The sequence below is a fragment of the Petromyzon marinus genome, unplaced genomic scaffold, assembly GCF_048934315.1.
Source record: "Petromyzon marinus isolate PM22_M1 ecotype Great Lakes invasive population unplaced genomic scaffold, UKy_Petmar_22M1.pri1.0 PM_G_Scaffold_1, whole genome shotgun sequence".
Taxonomy (NCBI): Eukaryota; Metazoa; Chordata; class Hyperoartia; order Petromyzontiformes; family Petromyzontidae; genus Petromyzon; species Petromyzon marinus.
Window position 1 is genome coordinate 7,787,562 of NW_027422650.1, and position 18,959 is coordinate 7,806,520.

The window sequence follows — 18,959 nt, forward strand, 5'->3', positions numbered from 1 at the left end:
CCCAAGCAATATGGCTGACTTGGAAGTCACCTATAGAACATGGCCACCAGCACAATGTCCCCCAAGCAATATGGCTGACTTGGAAGTCACCTATAGAACATGGCAACCAGCACAATGTCCCCCAAGCAATATGGCTGACTTGGAAGTCACCTATACAAGACAACCAGCTCAATGTCCCCCAAGCAATATGGCTGACTTGGAATTCACCTATACAAGACAACCAGCACAATGTCCCCCATGCAAAATGGCTGACTTGGAAGTCACCTATAGGACATGGCCACCAGCACAATGTCCCCCATGCAATATGGCTGACTTGGAAGTCACCTATACAATACAACCAGCACAATGTCCCCCATGCAATATGGCTGACTTGGAAGTCACCTATACAATACAACCAGCACAATGTCCCCCAAGCAATATGGCTGACTTGGAAGTCACCTATAGAACATGGCCACCAGCACAATGTCCCCCAAGCAATATGGCTGACTTGGAAGTCACCTATAGAACATGGCAACCAGCACAATGTCCCCCAAGCAATATGGCTGACTTGGAAGTCACCTATACAAGACAACCAGCACAATGTCCCCCATGCAATATGGCTGACTTGGAAGTCACCTATAGGACATGGCAACCAGCACAATGTCCCCCATGCAATATGGCTGACTTGGAAGTGACCTATAGAACATGGCCACCAGCACAATGTCCCCCAAGCAATATGGCTCACTTGGAAGTCACCTATACAATACAACCAGCACAATGTCCCCCATGCAATATGGCTGACTTGGAAGTCACCTATACAATACAACCAGCACAATGTCCCAAATGCAATATGGCTGAATTGGAAGTCCCTATAGAACATGGCCACCAGCACAATGTCCCCCATGCAATATGGCTGACTTGGAAGTCACCTATACAACATGGCAACCAGCACAATGTCCCCCATGCAATATGGCTGACTTGGAAGTCACCTATACAATACAACCAGCACAATGTCCCCCAAGCAATGTGGCTGACTTGGAAGTCACCTATACAAGACAACCAGCACAATGTCCCAAATGCAATATGGCTGACTTGGAAGTCACCTATAGAACATGGCCACCAGCACAATGTCCCCCATGCAATATGGCTGACTTGGAAGTCACCTATACAACATGGCAAACAAGCACAATTTCCCCCATGCAATATGGCTGACTTGGAAGTCACCTATACAAGACAACCAGCACAATGTCCCAAATGCAATATGGCTGACTTGGAAGTCACCTATAGAACATGGCCACCAGCACAATGTCCCCCATGCAATATGGCTGACTTGGAAGTCACCTATACAACATGGCAACCAGCACAATTTCCCCCATGCAATATGGCTGACTTGGAAGTCACCTATACAATACAACCAGCACAATCTCCCCCAAGCAATATGGCTGACTTGGAAGTCACCTATACAAGACAACCAGCACAATGTCCCCCATGCAATATGGCTGACTTGGAAGTCACCTATAGGACATGGCCACCAGCACAATGTCCCCCATGCAATATGGCTGACTTGGAAGTCACCTATACAATACAACCAGCACAATGTCCCCCATGCAATATGGCTGACTTGGAAGTCACCTATACAATACAACCAGCACAATGTCCCCCAAGCAATATGGCTGACTAAGAAGTCAGCTATAGAACATGGCCACCAGCACAATGTCCCCCAAGCAATATGGCTGACTTGGAAGTCACCTATAGAACATGGCAACCAGCACAATGTCCCCCAAGCAATATGGCTGACTTGGAAGTCACCTATACAAGACAACCAGCACAATGTCCCCCATGCAATATGGCTGACTTGGAAGTCACCTATAGGACATGGCAACCAGCACAATGTCCCCCATGCAATATGGCTGACTTGGAAGTCACCTATAGAACATGGCCACCAGCACAATGTCCCCCATGCAATATGGCTGACTTGGAAGTCACCTATACAACATGGCAACCAGCACAATGTCCCCCATGCAATATGGCTGACTTGGAAGTCACCTATACAATACAACCAGCACAATGTCCCCCAAGCAATATGGCTGACTTGGAAGTCACCTATACAAGACAACCAGCACAATGTCCCCCATGCAATATGGCTGACTTGGAAGTCACCTATACAATACAACCAGCACAATGTCCCCCATGCAATATGGCTGATTTGGAAGTCACCTATACAACACAACCAGCACAATGTCCCCCATGCAATATGGCTGACTTGGAAGTCACCTATACAAGACAACCAGCACAATGTCCCAAATGCAATATGGATGACTTGGAAGTCACCTATAGAACATGGCCACCAGCACAATGTCCCCCATGCAATATGGCTGACTTGGAAGTCACCTATAGAACATGGCCACCAGCACAATGTCCCCCAAGCAATATGGCTGACTTGGAAGTCACCTATAGAACATGGCAACCAGCACAATGTCCCCCAAGCAATATGGCTGACTTGGAAGTCACCTATACAAGACAACCAGCACAATGTCCCCCATGCAATATGGCTGACTTGGAAGTCACCTATAGGACATGGCAACCAGCACAATGTCCCCCATGCAATATGGCTGACTTGGAAGTCACCTATAGAACATGGCCACCAGCACAATGTCCCCCATGCAATATGGCTGACTTGGAAGTCACCTATAGGACATGGCAACCAGCACAATGTCCCCCATGCAATATGGCTGACTTGGAAGTCACCTATAGGACATTGCAACCAGCACAATGTCCCCCATGCAATATGGCTGACTTGGAAGTCACCTATACAACATGGCAACCAGCACAATGTCCCCCATGCAATATGGCTGACTTGGAAGTCACCTATACAATACAACCAGCACAATGTCTCCCATGCAATATGGCTGACTTGGAAGTCACCTATACAATACAACCAGCACAATGTCCCAAATGCAATATGGCTGACTTGGAATTCACCTATAGAACATGGCCACCAGCACAATGTCCCCCATGCAATATGGCTGACTTGGAAGTCACCTATACAACATGGCAACCAGCACAATGTCCCCCATGCAATACGGCTGACTTGGTAGTCACCTATACAATACAACCAGCACAATGTCCCCCAAGCAATATGGCTGACTTGGAAGTCACCTATACAAGACAACCAGCACAATGTCCCCCATGCAATATGGCTGACTTGGAAGTCACCTATACAATACAACCAGCACAATGTCCCCCATGCAATATGGCTGATTTGGAAGTCACCTATACAACACAACCAGCACAATGTCCCCCATGCAATATGGCTGACTTGGAAGTCACCTATACAAGACAACCAGCACAATGTCCCAAATGCAATATGGCTGACTTGGAAGTCACCTATAGAACATGGCCACCAGCACAATGTCCCCCATGCAATATGGCTGACTTGGAAGTCACCTATACAACATGGCATCCAGCAAAATTTCCCCCAGGCAATATGGCTGACTTGGAAGTCACCTATACAATACAACCAGCACAATGTCCCCCAAGCAATATGGCTGACTTGGAAGTCACCTATATAAGACAACCAGCACAATGTCACCCATGCAATATGGCTGACTTGGAAGTCACCTATAGGACATGGCCACCAGCACAATGTCCCCCATGCAATATGGCTGACTTGGAAGTCACCTATACAATACAACCAGCACAATGTCCCCCATGCAATATGGCTGACTTGGAAGTCACCTATACAATACAACCAGCACAATGTCCCCCAAGCAATATGGCTGACTTGGAAGTCACCTATAGAACATGGCCACCAGCACAATGTCCCCCAAGCAATATGGCTGACTTGGAAGTCACCTATAGAACATGGCAACCAGCACAATGTCCCCCAAGCAATATGGCTGACTTGGAAGTCACCTATACAAGACAACCAGCACAATGTCCCCCATGCAATATGGCTGACTTGGAAGTCACCTATAGGACATGGCAACCAGCACAATGTCCCCCATGCAATATGGCTGACTTGGAAGTCACCTATAGAACATGGCCCCCAGCACAATGTCCCCCAAGCAATATGGCTCACTTGGAAGTCACCTATACAATACAACCAGCACAATGTCCCCCATGCAATATGGCTGACTTGGAAGTCACCTATACAATACAACCAGCACAATGTCCCAAATGCAATATGGCTGACTTGGAAGTCACCTCTAGAACATGGCCACCAGCACAATGTCCCCCATGCAATATGGCTGACTTGGAAGTCAACTATACAACATGGCAACCAGCACAATGTCCCCCATGCAATATGGCTGACTTGGAAGTCACCTATACAATACAACCAGCACAATGTCCCCCATGCAATATGGCTGATTTGGAAGTCACCTATACAACACAACCAGCACAATGTCCCCCATGCAATATGGCTGACTTGGAAGTCACCTATACAAGACAACCAGCACAATGTCCCAAATGCAATATGGATGACTTGGAAGTCACCTATAGAACATGGCCACCAGCACAATGTCCCCCATGCAATATGGCTGACTTGGAAGTCACCTATAGAACATGGCCACCAGCACAATGTCCCCCAAGCAATATGGCTGACTTGGAAGTCACCTATAGAACATGGCAACCAGCACAATGTCCCCCAAGCAATATGGCTGACTTGGAAGTCACCTATACAAGACAACCAGCACAATGTCCCCCATGCAATATGGCTGACTTGGAAGTCACCTATAGGACATGGCAACCAGCACAATGTCCCCCATGCAATATGGCTGAGTTGGAAGTCACCTATAGAACATGGCCACCAGCACAATGTCCCCCATGCAATATGGCTGACTTGGAAGTCACCTATAGGACATGGCAACCAGCACAATGTCCTCCATGCAATATGGCTGACTTGGAAGTCACCTATAGGACATTGCAACCAGCACAATGTCCCCCATGCAATATGGCTGACTTGGAAGTCACCTATACAACATGGCAACCAGCACAATGTCCCCCATGCAATATGGCTGACTTGGAAGTCACCTATACAATACAACCAGCACAATGTCTCCCATGCAATATGGCTGACTTGGAAGTCACCTATACAATACAACCAGCACAATGTCCCAAATGCAATATGGCTGACTTGGAATTCACCTATAGAACATGGCCACCAGCACAATGTCCCCCATGCAATATGGCTGACTTGGAAGTCACCTATACAACATGGCAACCAGCACAATGTCCCCCATGCAATACGGCTGACTTGGTAGTCACCTATACAATACAACCAGCACAATGTCCCCCAAGCAATATGGCTGACTTGGAAGTCACCTATACAAGACAACCAGCACAATGTCCCCCATGCAATATGGCTGACTTGGAAGTCACCTATACAATACAACCAGCACAATGTCCCCCATGCAATATGGCTGATTTGGAAGTCACCTATACAACACAACCAGCACAATGTCCCCCATGCAATATGGCTGACTTGGAAGTCACCTATACAAGACAACCAGCACAATGTCCCAAATGCAATATGGCTGACTTGGAAGTCACCTATAGAACATGGCCACCAGCACAATGTCCCCCATGCAATATGGCTGACTTGGAAGTCACCTATACAACATGGCAACCAGCAAAATTTCCCCCAGGCAATATGGCTGACTTGGAAGTCACCTATACAATACAACCAGCACAATGTCCCCCAAGCAATATGGCTGACTTGGAAGTCACCTATATAAGACAACCAGCACAATGTCACCCATGCAATATGGCTGACTTGGAAGTCACCTATAGGACATGGCCACCAGCACAATGTCCCCCATGCAATATGGCTGACTTGGAAGTCACCTATACAATACAACCAGCACAATGTCCCCCATGCAATATGGCTGACTTGGAAGTCACCTATACAATACAACCAGCACAATGTCCCCCAAGCAATATGGCTGACTTGGAAGTCACCTATAGAACATGGCCACCAGCACAATGTCCCTCAAGCAATATGGCTGACTTGGAAGTCACCTATAGAACATGGCAACCAGCACAATGTCCCCCAAGCAATATGGCTGACTTGGAAGTCACCTATACAAGACAACCAGCACAATGTCCCCCATGCAATATGGCTGACTTGGAAGTCACCTATAGGACATGGCAACCAGCACAATGTCCCCCATGCAATATGGCTGACTTGGAAGTCACCTATAGAACATGGCCCCCAGCACAATGTCCCCCAAGCAATATGGCTCACTTGGAAGTCACCTATACAATACAACCAGCACAATGTCCCCCATGCAATATGGCTGACTTGGAAGTCACCTATACAATACAACCAGCACAATGTCCCAAATGCAATATGGCTGACTTGGAAGTCACCTCTAGAACATGGCCACCAGCACAATGTCCCCCATGCAATATGGCTGACTTGGAAGTCACCTATACAACATGGAAACCAGCAAAATTTCCCCCAGGCAATATGGCTGACTTGGAAGTCACCTATACAATACAACCAGCACAATGTCCCCCAAGCAATATGGCTGACTTGGAAGTCACCTATATAAGACAACCAGCACAATGGCACCCATGCAATATGGCTGACTTGGAAGTCACCTATAGGACATGGCCACCAGCACAATGTCCCCCATGCAATATGGCTGACTTGGAAGTCACCTATACAATACAACCAGCACAATGTCCCCCATGCAATATGGCTGACTTGGAAGTCACCTATACAATACAACCAGCACAATGTCCCCCAAGCAATATGGCTGACTTGGAAGTCACCTATAGAACATGGCCACCAGCACAATGTCCCCCAAGCAATATGGCTGACTTGGAAGTCACCTATAGAACATGGCAACCAGCACAATGTCCCCCAAGCAATATGGCTGACTTGGAAGTCACCTATACAAGACAACCAGCACAATGTCCCCCATGCAATATGGCTGACTTGGAAGTCACCTATAGGACATGGCAACCAGCACAATGTCCCCCATGCAATATGGCTGACTTGGAAGTCACCTATAGAACATGGCCCCCAGCACAATGTCCCCCAAGCAATATGGCTCACTTGGAAGTCACCTATACAATACAACCAGCACAATGTCCCCCATGCAATATGGCTGACTTGGAAGTCACCTATACAATACAACCAGCACAATGTCCCAAATGCAATATGGCTGACTTGGAAGTCACCTCTAGAACATGGCCACCAGCACAATGTCCCCCATGCAATATGGCTGACTTGGAAGTCAACTATACAACATGGCAACCAGCACAATGTCCCCCATGCAATATGGCTGACTTGGAAGTCACCTATACAATACAACCAGCACAATGTCCCCCAAGCAATATGGCTGACTTGGAAGTCACCTATACAAGACAACCAGCACAATGTCCCCCATGCAATATGGCTGACTTGGAAGTCACCTATACAATACAACCAGCACAATGTCCCCCATGCAATATGGCTGATTTGGAAGTCACCTATACAACACAACCAGCACAATGTCCCCCATGCAATATGGCTGACTTGGAAGTCACCTATACAAGACAACCAGCACAATGTCCCAAATGCAATATGGATGACTTGGAAGTCACCTATAGAACATGGCCACCAGCACAATGTCCCCCATGCAATATGGCTGACTTGGAAGTCACCTATAGAACATGGCCACCAGCACAATGTCCCCCAAGCAATATGGCTGACTTGGAAGTCACCTATAGAACATGGCAACCAGCACAATGTCCCCCAAGCAATATGGCTGACTTGGAAGTCACCTATACAAGACAACCAGCACAATGTCCCCCATGCAATATGGCTGACTTGGAAGTCACCTATAGGACATGGCAACCAGCACAATGTCCCCCATGCAATATGGCTGACTTGGAAGTCACCTATAGAACATGGCCACCAGCACAATGTCCCCCAAGCAATATGGCTGACTTGGAAGTCACCTATACAACATGGCAACCAGCACAATGTCCCCCATGCAATATGGCTGACTTGGAAGTCACCTATACAATACAACCAGCACAATGTCCCCCATGCAATATGGCTGACTTGGAAGTCACCTATACAATACAACCAGCACAATGTCCCCCAAGCAATATGGCTGACTTGGAAGTCACCTATAGGACATTGCAACCAGCACAATGTCCCCCATGCAATATGGCTGACTTGGAAGTCACCTATACAACATGGCAACCAGCACAATGTCCCCCATGCAATATGGCTGACTTGGAAGTCACCTATACAATACAACCAGCACAATGTCTCCCATGCAATATGGCTGACTTGGAAGTCACCTATACAATACAACCAGCACAATGTCCCAAATGCAATATGGCTGACTTGGAATTCACCTATAGAACATGGCCACCAGCACAATGTCCCCCATGCAATATGGCTGACTTGGAAGTCACCTATACAACATGGCAACCAGCACAATGTCCCCCATGCAATACGGCTGACTTGGTAGTCACCTATACAATACAACCAGCACAATGTCCCCCAAGCAATATGGCTGACTTGGAAGTCACCTATACAAGACAACCAGCACAATGTCCCCCATGCAATATGGCTGACTTGGAAGTCACCTATACAATACAACCAGCACAATGTCCCCCATGCAATATGGCTGATTTGGAAGTCACCTATACAACACAACCAGCACAATGTCCCCCATGCAATATGGCTGACTTGGAAGTCACCTATACAAGACAACCAGCACAATGTCCCAAATGCAATATGGCTGACTTGGAAGTCACCTATAGAACATGGCCACCAGCACAATGTCCCCCATGCAATATGGCTGACTTGGAAGTCACCTATACAACATGGCAACCAGCAAAATTTCCCCCAGGCAATATGGCTGACTTGGAAGTCACCTATACAATACAACCAGCACAATGTCCCCCAAGCAATATGGCTGACTTGGAAGTCACCTATATAAGACAACCAGCACAATGTCACCCATGCAATATGGCTGACTTGGAAGTCACCTATAGGACATGGCCACCAGCACAATGTCCCCCATGCAATATGGCTGACTTGGAAGTCACCTATACAATACAACCAGCACAATGTCCCCCATGCAATATGGCTGACTTGGAAGTCACCTATACAATACAACCAGCACAATGTCCCCCAAGCAATATGGCTGACTTGGAAGTCACCTATAGAACATGGCCACCAGCACAATGTCCCTCAAGCAATATGGCTGACTTGGAAGTCACCTATAGAACATGGCAACCAGCACAATGTCCCCCAAGCAATATGGCTGACTTGGAAGTCACCTATACAAGACAACCAGCACAATGTCCCCCATGCAATATGGCTGACTTGGAAGTCACCTATAGGACATGGCAACCAGCACAATGTCCCCCATGCAATATGGCTGACTTGGAAGTCACCTATAGAACATGGCCCCCAGCACAATGTCCCCCAAGCAATATGGCTCACTTGGAAGTCACCTATACAATACAACCAGCACAATGTCCCCCATGCAATATGGCTGACTTGGAAGTCACCTATACAATACAACCAGCACAATGTCCCAAATGCAATATGGCTGACTTGGAAGTCACCTCTAGAACATGGCCACCAGCACAATGTCCCCCATGCAATATGGCTGACTTGGAAGTCACCTATACAACATGGAAACCAGCAAAATTTCCCCCAGGCAATATGGCTGACTTGGAAGTCACCTATACAATACAACCAGCACAATGTCCCCCAAGCAATATGGCTGACTTGGAAGTCACCTATATAAGACAACCAGCACAATGGCACCCATGCAATATGGCTGACTTGGAAGTCACCTATAGGACATGGCCACCAGCACAATGTCCCCCATGCAATATGGCTGACTTGGAAGTCACCTATACAATACAACCAGCACAATGTCCCCCATGCAATATGGCTGACTTGGAAGTCACCTATACAATACAACCAGCACAATGTCCCCCAAGCAATATGGCTGACTTGGAAGTCACCTATAGAACATGGCCACCAGCACAATGTCCCCCAAGCAATATGGCTGACTTGGAAGTCACCTATAGAACATGGCAACCAGCACAATGTCCCCCAAGCAATATGGCTGACTTGGAAGTCACCTATACAAGACAACCAGCACAATGTCCCCCATGCAATATGGCTGACTTGGAAGTCACCTATAGGACATGGCAACCAGCACAATGTCCCCCATGCAATATGGCTGACTTGGAAGTCACCTATAGAACATGGCCCCCAGCACAATGTCCCCCAAGCAATATGGCTCACTTGGAAGTCACCTATACAATACAACCAGCACAATGTCCCCCATGCAATATGGCTGACTTGGAAGTCACCTATACAATACAACCAGCACAATGTCCCAAATGCAATATGGCTGACTTGGAAGTCACCTCTAGAACATGGCCACCAGCACAATGTCCCCCATGCAATATGGCTGACTTGGAAGTCAACTATACAACATGGCAACCAGCACAATGTCCCCCATGCAATATGGCTGACTTGGAAGTCACCTATACAATACAACCAGCACAATGTCCCCCAAGCAATATGGCTGACTTGGAAGTCACCTATACAAGACAACCAGCACAATGTCCCCCATGCAATATGGCTGACTTGGAAGTCACCTATACAATACAACCAGCACAATGTCCCCCATGCAATATGGCTGATTTGGAAGTCACCTATACAACACAACCAGCACAATGTCCCCCATGCAATATGGCTGACTTGGAAGTCACCTATACAAGACAACCAGCACAATGTCCCAAATGCAATATGGATGACTTGGAAGTCACCTATAGAACATGGCCACCAGCACAATGTCCCCCATGCAATATGGCTGACTTGGAAGTCACCTATAGAACATGGCCACCAGCACAATGTCCCCCAAGCAATATGGCTGACTTGGAAGTCACCTATAGAACATGGCAACCAGCACAATGTCCCCCAAGCAATATGGCTGACTTGGAAGTCACCTATACAAGACAACCAGCACAATGTCCCCCATGCAATATGGCTGACTTGGAAGTCACCTATAGGACATGGCAACCAGCACAATGTCCCCCATGCAATATGGCTGACTTGGAAGTCACCTATAGAACATGGCCACCAGCACAATGTCCCCCAAGCAATATGGCTGACTTGGAAGTCACCTATACAACATGGCAACCAGCACAATGTCCCCCATGCAATATGGCTGACTTGGAAGTCACCTATACAATACAACCAGCACAATGTCCCCCATGCAATATGGCTGACTTGGAAGTCACCTATACAATACAACCAGCACAATGTCCCCCAAGCAATATGGCTGACTTGGAAGTCACCTATAGAACATGGCCACCAGCACAATGTCCCCCAAGCAATATGGCTGACTTGGAAGTCACCTATAGAACATGGCAACCAGCACAATGTCCCCCAAGCAATATGGCTGACTTGGAAGTCACCTATACAAGACAACCAGCACAATGTCCCCCATGCAATATGGCTGACTTGGAAGTCACCTATAGGACATGGCAACCAGCACAATGTCCCCCATGCAATATGGCTGACTTGGAAGTCACCTATAGAACATGGCCACCAGCACAATGTCCCCCATGCAATATGGCTGACTTGGAAGTCACCTATACAACATGGCAACCAGCACAATGTCCCCCATGCAATATGGCTGACTTGGAAGTCACCTATACAATACAACCAGCACAATGTCCCCCAAGCAATATGGCTGACTTGGAAGTCACCTATACAAGACAACCAGCACAATGTCCCCCATGCAATATGGCTGACTTGGAAGTCACCTATACAATACAACCAGCACAATGTCCCCCATGCAATATGGCTGATTTGGAAGTCACCTATACAACACAACCAGCACAATGTCCCCCATGCAATATGGCTGACTTGGAAGTCACCTATACAAGACAACCAGCACAATGTCCCAAATGCAATATGGATGACTTGGAAGTCACCTATAGAACATGGCCACCAGCACAATGTCCCCCATGCAATATGGCTGACTTGGAAGTCACCTATAGAACATGGCCACCAGCACAATGTCCCCCAAGCAATATGGCTGACTTGGAAGTCACCTATAGAACATGGCAACCAGCACAATGTCCCCCAAGCAATATGGCTGACTTGGAAGTCACCTATACAAGACAACCAGCACAATGTCCCCCATGCAATATGGCTGACTTGGAAGTCACCTATAGGACATGGCAACCAGCACAATGTCCCCCATGCAATATGGCTGACTTGGAAGTCACCTATAGAACATGGCCACCAGCACAATGTCCCCCATGCAATATGGCTGACTTGGAAGTCACCTATAGGACATGGCAACCAGCACAATGTCCCCCATGCAATATGGCTGACTTGGAAGTCACCTATAGGACATTGCAACCAGCACAATGTCCCCCATGCAATATGGCTGACTTGGAAGTCACCTATACAACATGGCAACCAGCACAATGTCCCCCATGCAATATGGCTGACTTGGAAGTCACCTATACAATACAACCAGCACAATGTCTCCCATGCAATATGGCTGACTTGGAAGTACACCTATACAATACAACCAGCACAATGTCCCAAATGCAATATGGCTGACTTGGAATTCAACTATAGAACATGGCCACCAGCACAATGTCCCCCATGCAATATGGCTGACTTGGAAGTCACCTATACAACATGGCAACCAGCACAATGTCCCCCATGCAATACGGCTGACTTGGTAGTCACCTATACAATACAACCAGCACAATGTCCCCCAAGCAATATGGCTGACTTGGAAGTCACCTATACAAGACAACCAGCACAATGTCCCTCATGCAATATGGCTGACTTGGAAGTCACCTATACAATACAACCAGCACAATGTCCCCCATGCAATATGGCTGATTTGGAAGTCACCTATACAACACAACCAGCACAATGTCCCCCATGCAATATGGCTGACTTGGAAGTCACCTATACAAGACAACCAGCACAATGTCCCAAATGCAATATGGCTGACTTGGAAGTCACCTATAGAACATGGCCACCAGCACAATGTCCCCCATGCAATATGGCTGACTTGGAAGTCACCTATACAACATGGCAACCAGCAAAATTTCCCCCAGGCAATATGGCTGACTTGGAAGTCACCTATACAATACAACCAGCACAATGTCCCCCAAGCAATATGGCTGACTTGGAAGTCACCTATATAAGACAACCAGCACAATGTCACCCATGCAATATGGCTGACTTGGAAGTCACCTATAGGACATGGCCACCAGCACAATGTCCCCCATGCAATATGGCTGACTTGGAAGTCACCTATACAATACAACCAGCACAATGTCCCCCATGCAATATGGCTGACTTGGAAGTCACCTATACAATACAACCAGCACAATGTCCCCCAAGCAATATGGCTGACTTGGAAGTCACCTATAGAACATGGCCACCAGCACAATGTCCCCCAAGCAATATGGCTGACTTGGAAGTCACCTATAGAACATGGCAACCAGCACAATGTCCCCCAAGCAATATGGCTGACTTGGAAGTCACCTATACAAGACAACCAGCACAATGTCCCCCATGCAATATGGCTGACTTGGAAGTCACCTATAGGACATGGCAACCAGCACAATGTCCCCCATGCAATATGGCTGACTTGGAAGTCACCTATAGAACATGGCCCCCAGCACAATGTCCCCCAAGCAATATGGCTCACTTGGAAGTCACCTATACAATACAACCAGCACAATGTCCCCCATGCAATATGGCTGACTTGGAAGTCACCTATACAATACAACCAGCACAATGTCCCAAATGCAATATGGCTGACTTGGAAGTCACCTCTAGAACATGGCCACCAGCACAATGTCCCCCATGCAATATGGCTGACTTGGAAGTCAACTATACAACATGGCAACCAGCACAATGTCCCCCATGCAATATGGCTGACTTGGAAGTCACCTATACAATACAACCAGCACAATGTCCCCCATGCAATATGGCTGATTTGGAAGTCACCTATACAACACAACCAGCACAATGTCCCCCAAGCAATATGGCAGACTTGGAAGTCACCTATACAAGACAACCAGCACAATGTCCCAAATGCAATATGGATGACTTGGAAGTCACCTATAGAACATGGCCACCAGCACAATGTCCCCCATGCAATATGGCTGACTTGGAAGTCACCTATAGAACATGGCAACCAGCACAATGTCCCCCAAGCAATATGGCTGACTTGGAAGTCACCTATACAAGACAACCAGCACAATGTCCCCCATGCAATATGGCTGACTTGGAAGTCACCTATAGGACATGGCAACCAGCACAATGTCCCCCATGCAATATGGCTGACTTGGAAGTCACCTATAGAACATGGCCCCCAGCACAATGTCCCCCAAGCAATATGGCTCACTTGGAAGTCACCTATACAATACAACCAGCACAATGTCCCCCATGCAATATGGCTGACTTGGAAGTCACCTATACAATACAACCAGCACAATGTCCCAAATGCAATATGGCTGACTTGGAAGTCACCTCTAGAACATGGCCACCAGCACAATGTCCCCCATGCAATATGGCTGACTTGGAAGTCACCTATACAACATGGAAACCAGCAAAATTTCCCCCAGGCAATATGGCTGACTTGGAAGTCACCTATACAATACAACCAGCACAATGTCCCCCAAGCAATATGGCTGACTTGGAAGTCACCTATATAAGACAACCAGCACAATGGCACCCATGCAATATGGCTGACTTGGAAGTCACCTATAGGACATGGCCACCAGCACAATGTCCCCCATGCAATATGGCTGACTTGGAAGTCACCTATACAATACAACCAGCACAATGTCCCCCATGCAATATGGCTGACTTGGAAGTCACCTATACAATACAACCAGCACAATGTCCCCCAAGCAATATGGCTGACTTGGAAGTCACCTATAGAACATGGCCACCAGCACAATGTCCCCCAAGCAATATGGCTGACTTGGAAGTCACCTATAGAACATGGCAACCAGCACAATGTCCCCCAAGCAATATGGCTGACTTGGAAGTCACCTATACAAGACAACCAGCACAATGTCCCCCATGCAATATGGCTGACTTGGAAGTCACCTATAGGACATGGCAACCAGCACAATGTCCCCCATGCAATATGGCTGACTTGGAAGTCACCTATAGAACATGGCCCCCAGCACAATGTCCCCCAAGCAATATGGCTCACTTGGAAGTCACCTATACAATACAACCAGCACAATGTCCCCCATGCAATATGGCTGACTTGGAAGTCACCTATACAATACAACCAGCACAATGTCCCAAATGCAATATGGCTGACTTGGAAGTCACCTCTAGAACATGGCCACCAGCACAATGTCCCCCATGCAATATGGCTGACTTGGAAGTCAACTATACAACATGGCAACCAGCACAATGTCCCCCATGCAATATGGCTGACTTGGAAGTCACCTATACAATACAACCAGCACAATGTCCCCCAAGCAATATGGCTGACTTGGAAGTCACCTATACAAGACAACCAGCACAATGTCCCCCATGCAATATGGCTGACTTGGAAGTCACCTATACAATACAACCAGCACAATGTCCCCCATGCAATATGGCTGATTTGGAAGTCACCTATACAACACAACCAGCACAATGTCCCCCATGCAATATGGCTGACTTGGAAGTCACCTATACAAGACAACCAGCACAATGTCCCAAATGCAATATGGATGACTTGGAAGTCACCTATAGAACATGGCCACCAGCACAATGTCCCCCATGCAATATGGCTGACTTGGAAGTCACCTATAGAACATGGCCACCAGCACAATGTCCCCCAAGCAATATGGCTGACTTGGAAGTCACCTATAGAACATGGCAACCAGCACAATGTCCCCCAAGCAATATGGCTGACTTGGAAGTCACCTATACAAGACAACCAGCACAATGTCCCCCATGCAATATGGCTGACTTGGAAGTCACCTATAGGACATGGCAACCAGCACAATGTCCCCCATGCAATATGGCTGACTTGGAAGTCACCTATAGAACATGGCCACCAGCACAATGTCCCCCAAGCAATATGGCTGACTTGGAAGTCACCTATACAACATGGCAACCAGCACAATGTCCCCCATGCAATATGGCTGACTTGGAAGTCACCTATACAATACAACCAGCACAATGTCCCCCATGCAATATGGCTGACTTGGAAGTCACCTATACAATACAACCAGCACAATGTCCCCCAAGCAATATGGCTGACTTGGAAGTCACCTATAGAACATGGCCACCAGCACAATGTCCCCCAAGCAATATGGCTGACTTGGAAGTCACCTATAGAACATGGCAACCAGCACAATGTCCCCCAAGCAATATGGCTGACTTGGAAGTCACCTATACAAGACAACCAGCACAATGTCCCCCATGCAATATGGCTGACTTGGAAGTCACCTATAGGACATGGCAACCAGCACAATGTCCCCCATGCAATATGGCTGACTTGGAAGTCACCTATAGAACATGGCCACCAGCACAATGTCCCCCATGCAATATGGCTGACTTGGAAGTCACCTATACAACATGGCAACCAGCACAATGTCCCCCATGCAATATGGCTGACTTGGAAGTCACCTATACAATACAACCAGCACAATGTCCCCCAAGCAATATGGCTGACTTGGAAGTCACCTATACAAGACAACCAGCACAATGTCCCCCATGCAATATGGCTGACTTGGAAGTCACCTATACAATACAACCAGCACAATGTCCCCCATGCAATATGGCTGATTTGGAAGTCACCTATACAACACAACCAGCACAATGTCCCCCATGCAATATGGCTGACTTGGAAGTCACCTATACAAGACAACCAGCACAATGTCCCAAATGCAATATGGATGACTTGGAAGTCACCTATAGAACATGGCCACCAGCACAATGTCCCCCATGCAATATGGCTGACTTGGAAGTCACCTATAGAACATGGCCACCAGCACAATGTCCCCCAAGCAATATGGCTGACTTGGAAGTCACCTATAGAACATGGCAACCAGCACAATGTCCCCCAAGCAATATGGCTGACTTGGAAGTCACCTATACAAGACAACCAGCACAATGTCCCCCATGCAATATGGCTGACTTGGAAGTCACCTATAGGACATGGCAACCAGCACAATGTCCCCCATGCAATATGGCTGACTTGGAAGTCACCTATAGAACATGGCCACCAGCACAATGTCCCCCATGCAATATGGCTGACTTGGAAGTCACCTATAGGACATGGCAACCAGCACAATGTCCCCCATGCAATATGGCTGACTTGGAAGTCACCTATAGGACATTGCAACCAGCACAATGTCCCCCATGCAATATGGCTGACTTGGAAGTCACCTATACAACATGGCAACCAGCACAATGTCCCCCATGCAATATGGCTGACTTGGAAGTCACCTATACAATACAACCAGCACAATGTCTCCCATGCAATATGGCTGACTTGGAAGTACACCTATACAATACAACCAGCACAATGTCCCAAATGCAATATGGCTGACTTGGAATTCAACTATAGAACATGGCCACCAGCACAATGTCCCCCATGCAATATGGCTGACTTGGAAGTCACCTATACAACATGGCAACCAGCACAATGTCCCCCATGCAATACGGCTGACTTGGTAGTCACCTATACAATACAACCAGCACAATGTCCCCCAAGCAATATGGCTGACTTGGAAGTCACCTATACAAGACAACCAGCACAATGTCCCTCATGCAATATGGCTGACTTGGAAGTCACCTATACAATACAACCAGCACAATGTCCCCCATGCAATATGGCTGATTTGGAAGTCACCTATACAACACAACCAGCACAATGTCCCCCATGCAATATGGCTGACTTGGAAGTCACCTATACAAGACAACCAGCACAATGTCCCAAATGCAATATGGCTGACTTGGAAGTCACCTATAGAACATGGCCACCAGCACAATGTCCCCCATGCAATATGGCTGACTTGGAAGTCACCTATACAACATGGCAACCAGCAAAATTTCCCCCAGGCAATATGGCTGACTTGGAAGTCACCTATACAATACAACCAGCACAATGTCCCCCAAGCAATATGGCTGACTTGGAAGTCACCTATATAAGACAACCAGCACAATGTCACCCATGCAATATGGCTGACTTGGAAGTCACCTATAGGACATGGCCACCAGCACAATGTCCCCCATGCAATATGGCTGACTTGGAAGTCACCTATACAATACAACCAGCACAATGTCCCCCATGCAATATGGCTGACTTGGAAGTCACCTATACAATACAACCAGCACAATGTCCCCCAAGCAATATGGCTGACTTGGAAGTCACCTATAGAACATGGCCACCAGCACAATGTCCCCCAAGCAATATGGCTGACTTGGAAGTCACCTATAGAACATGGCAACCAGCACAATGTCCCCCAAGCAATATGGCTGACTTGGAAGTCACCTATACAAGACAACCAGCACAATGTCCCCCATGCAATATGGCTGACTTGGAAGTCACCTATAGGACATGGCAACCAGCACAATGTCCCCCATGCAATATGGCTGACTTGGAAGTCACCTATAGAACATGGCCCCCAGCACAATGTCCCCCAAGCAATATGGCTCACTTGGAAGTCACCTATACAATACAACCAGCACAATGTCCCCCATGCAATATGGCTGACTTGGAAGTCACCTATACAATACAACCAGCACAATGTCCCAAATGCAATATGGCTGACTTGGAAGTCACCTCTAGAACATGGCCACCAGCACAATGTCCCCCATGCAATATGGCTGACTTGGAAGTCAACTATACAACATGGCAACCAGCACAATGTCCCCCATGCAATATGGCTGACTTGGAAGTCACCTATACAATACAACCAGCACAATGTCC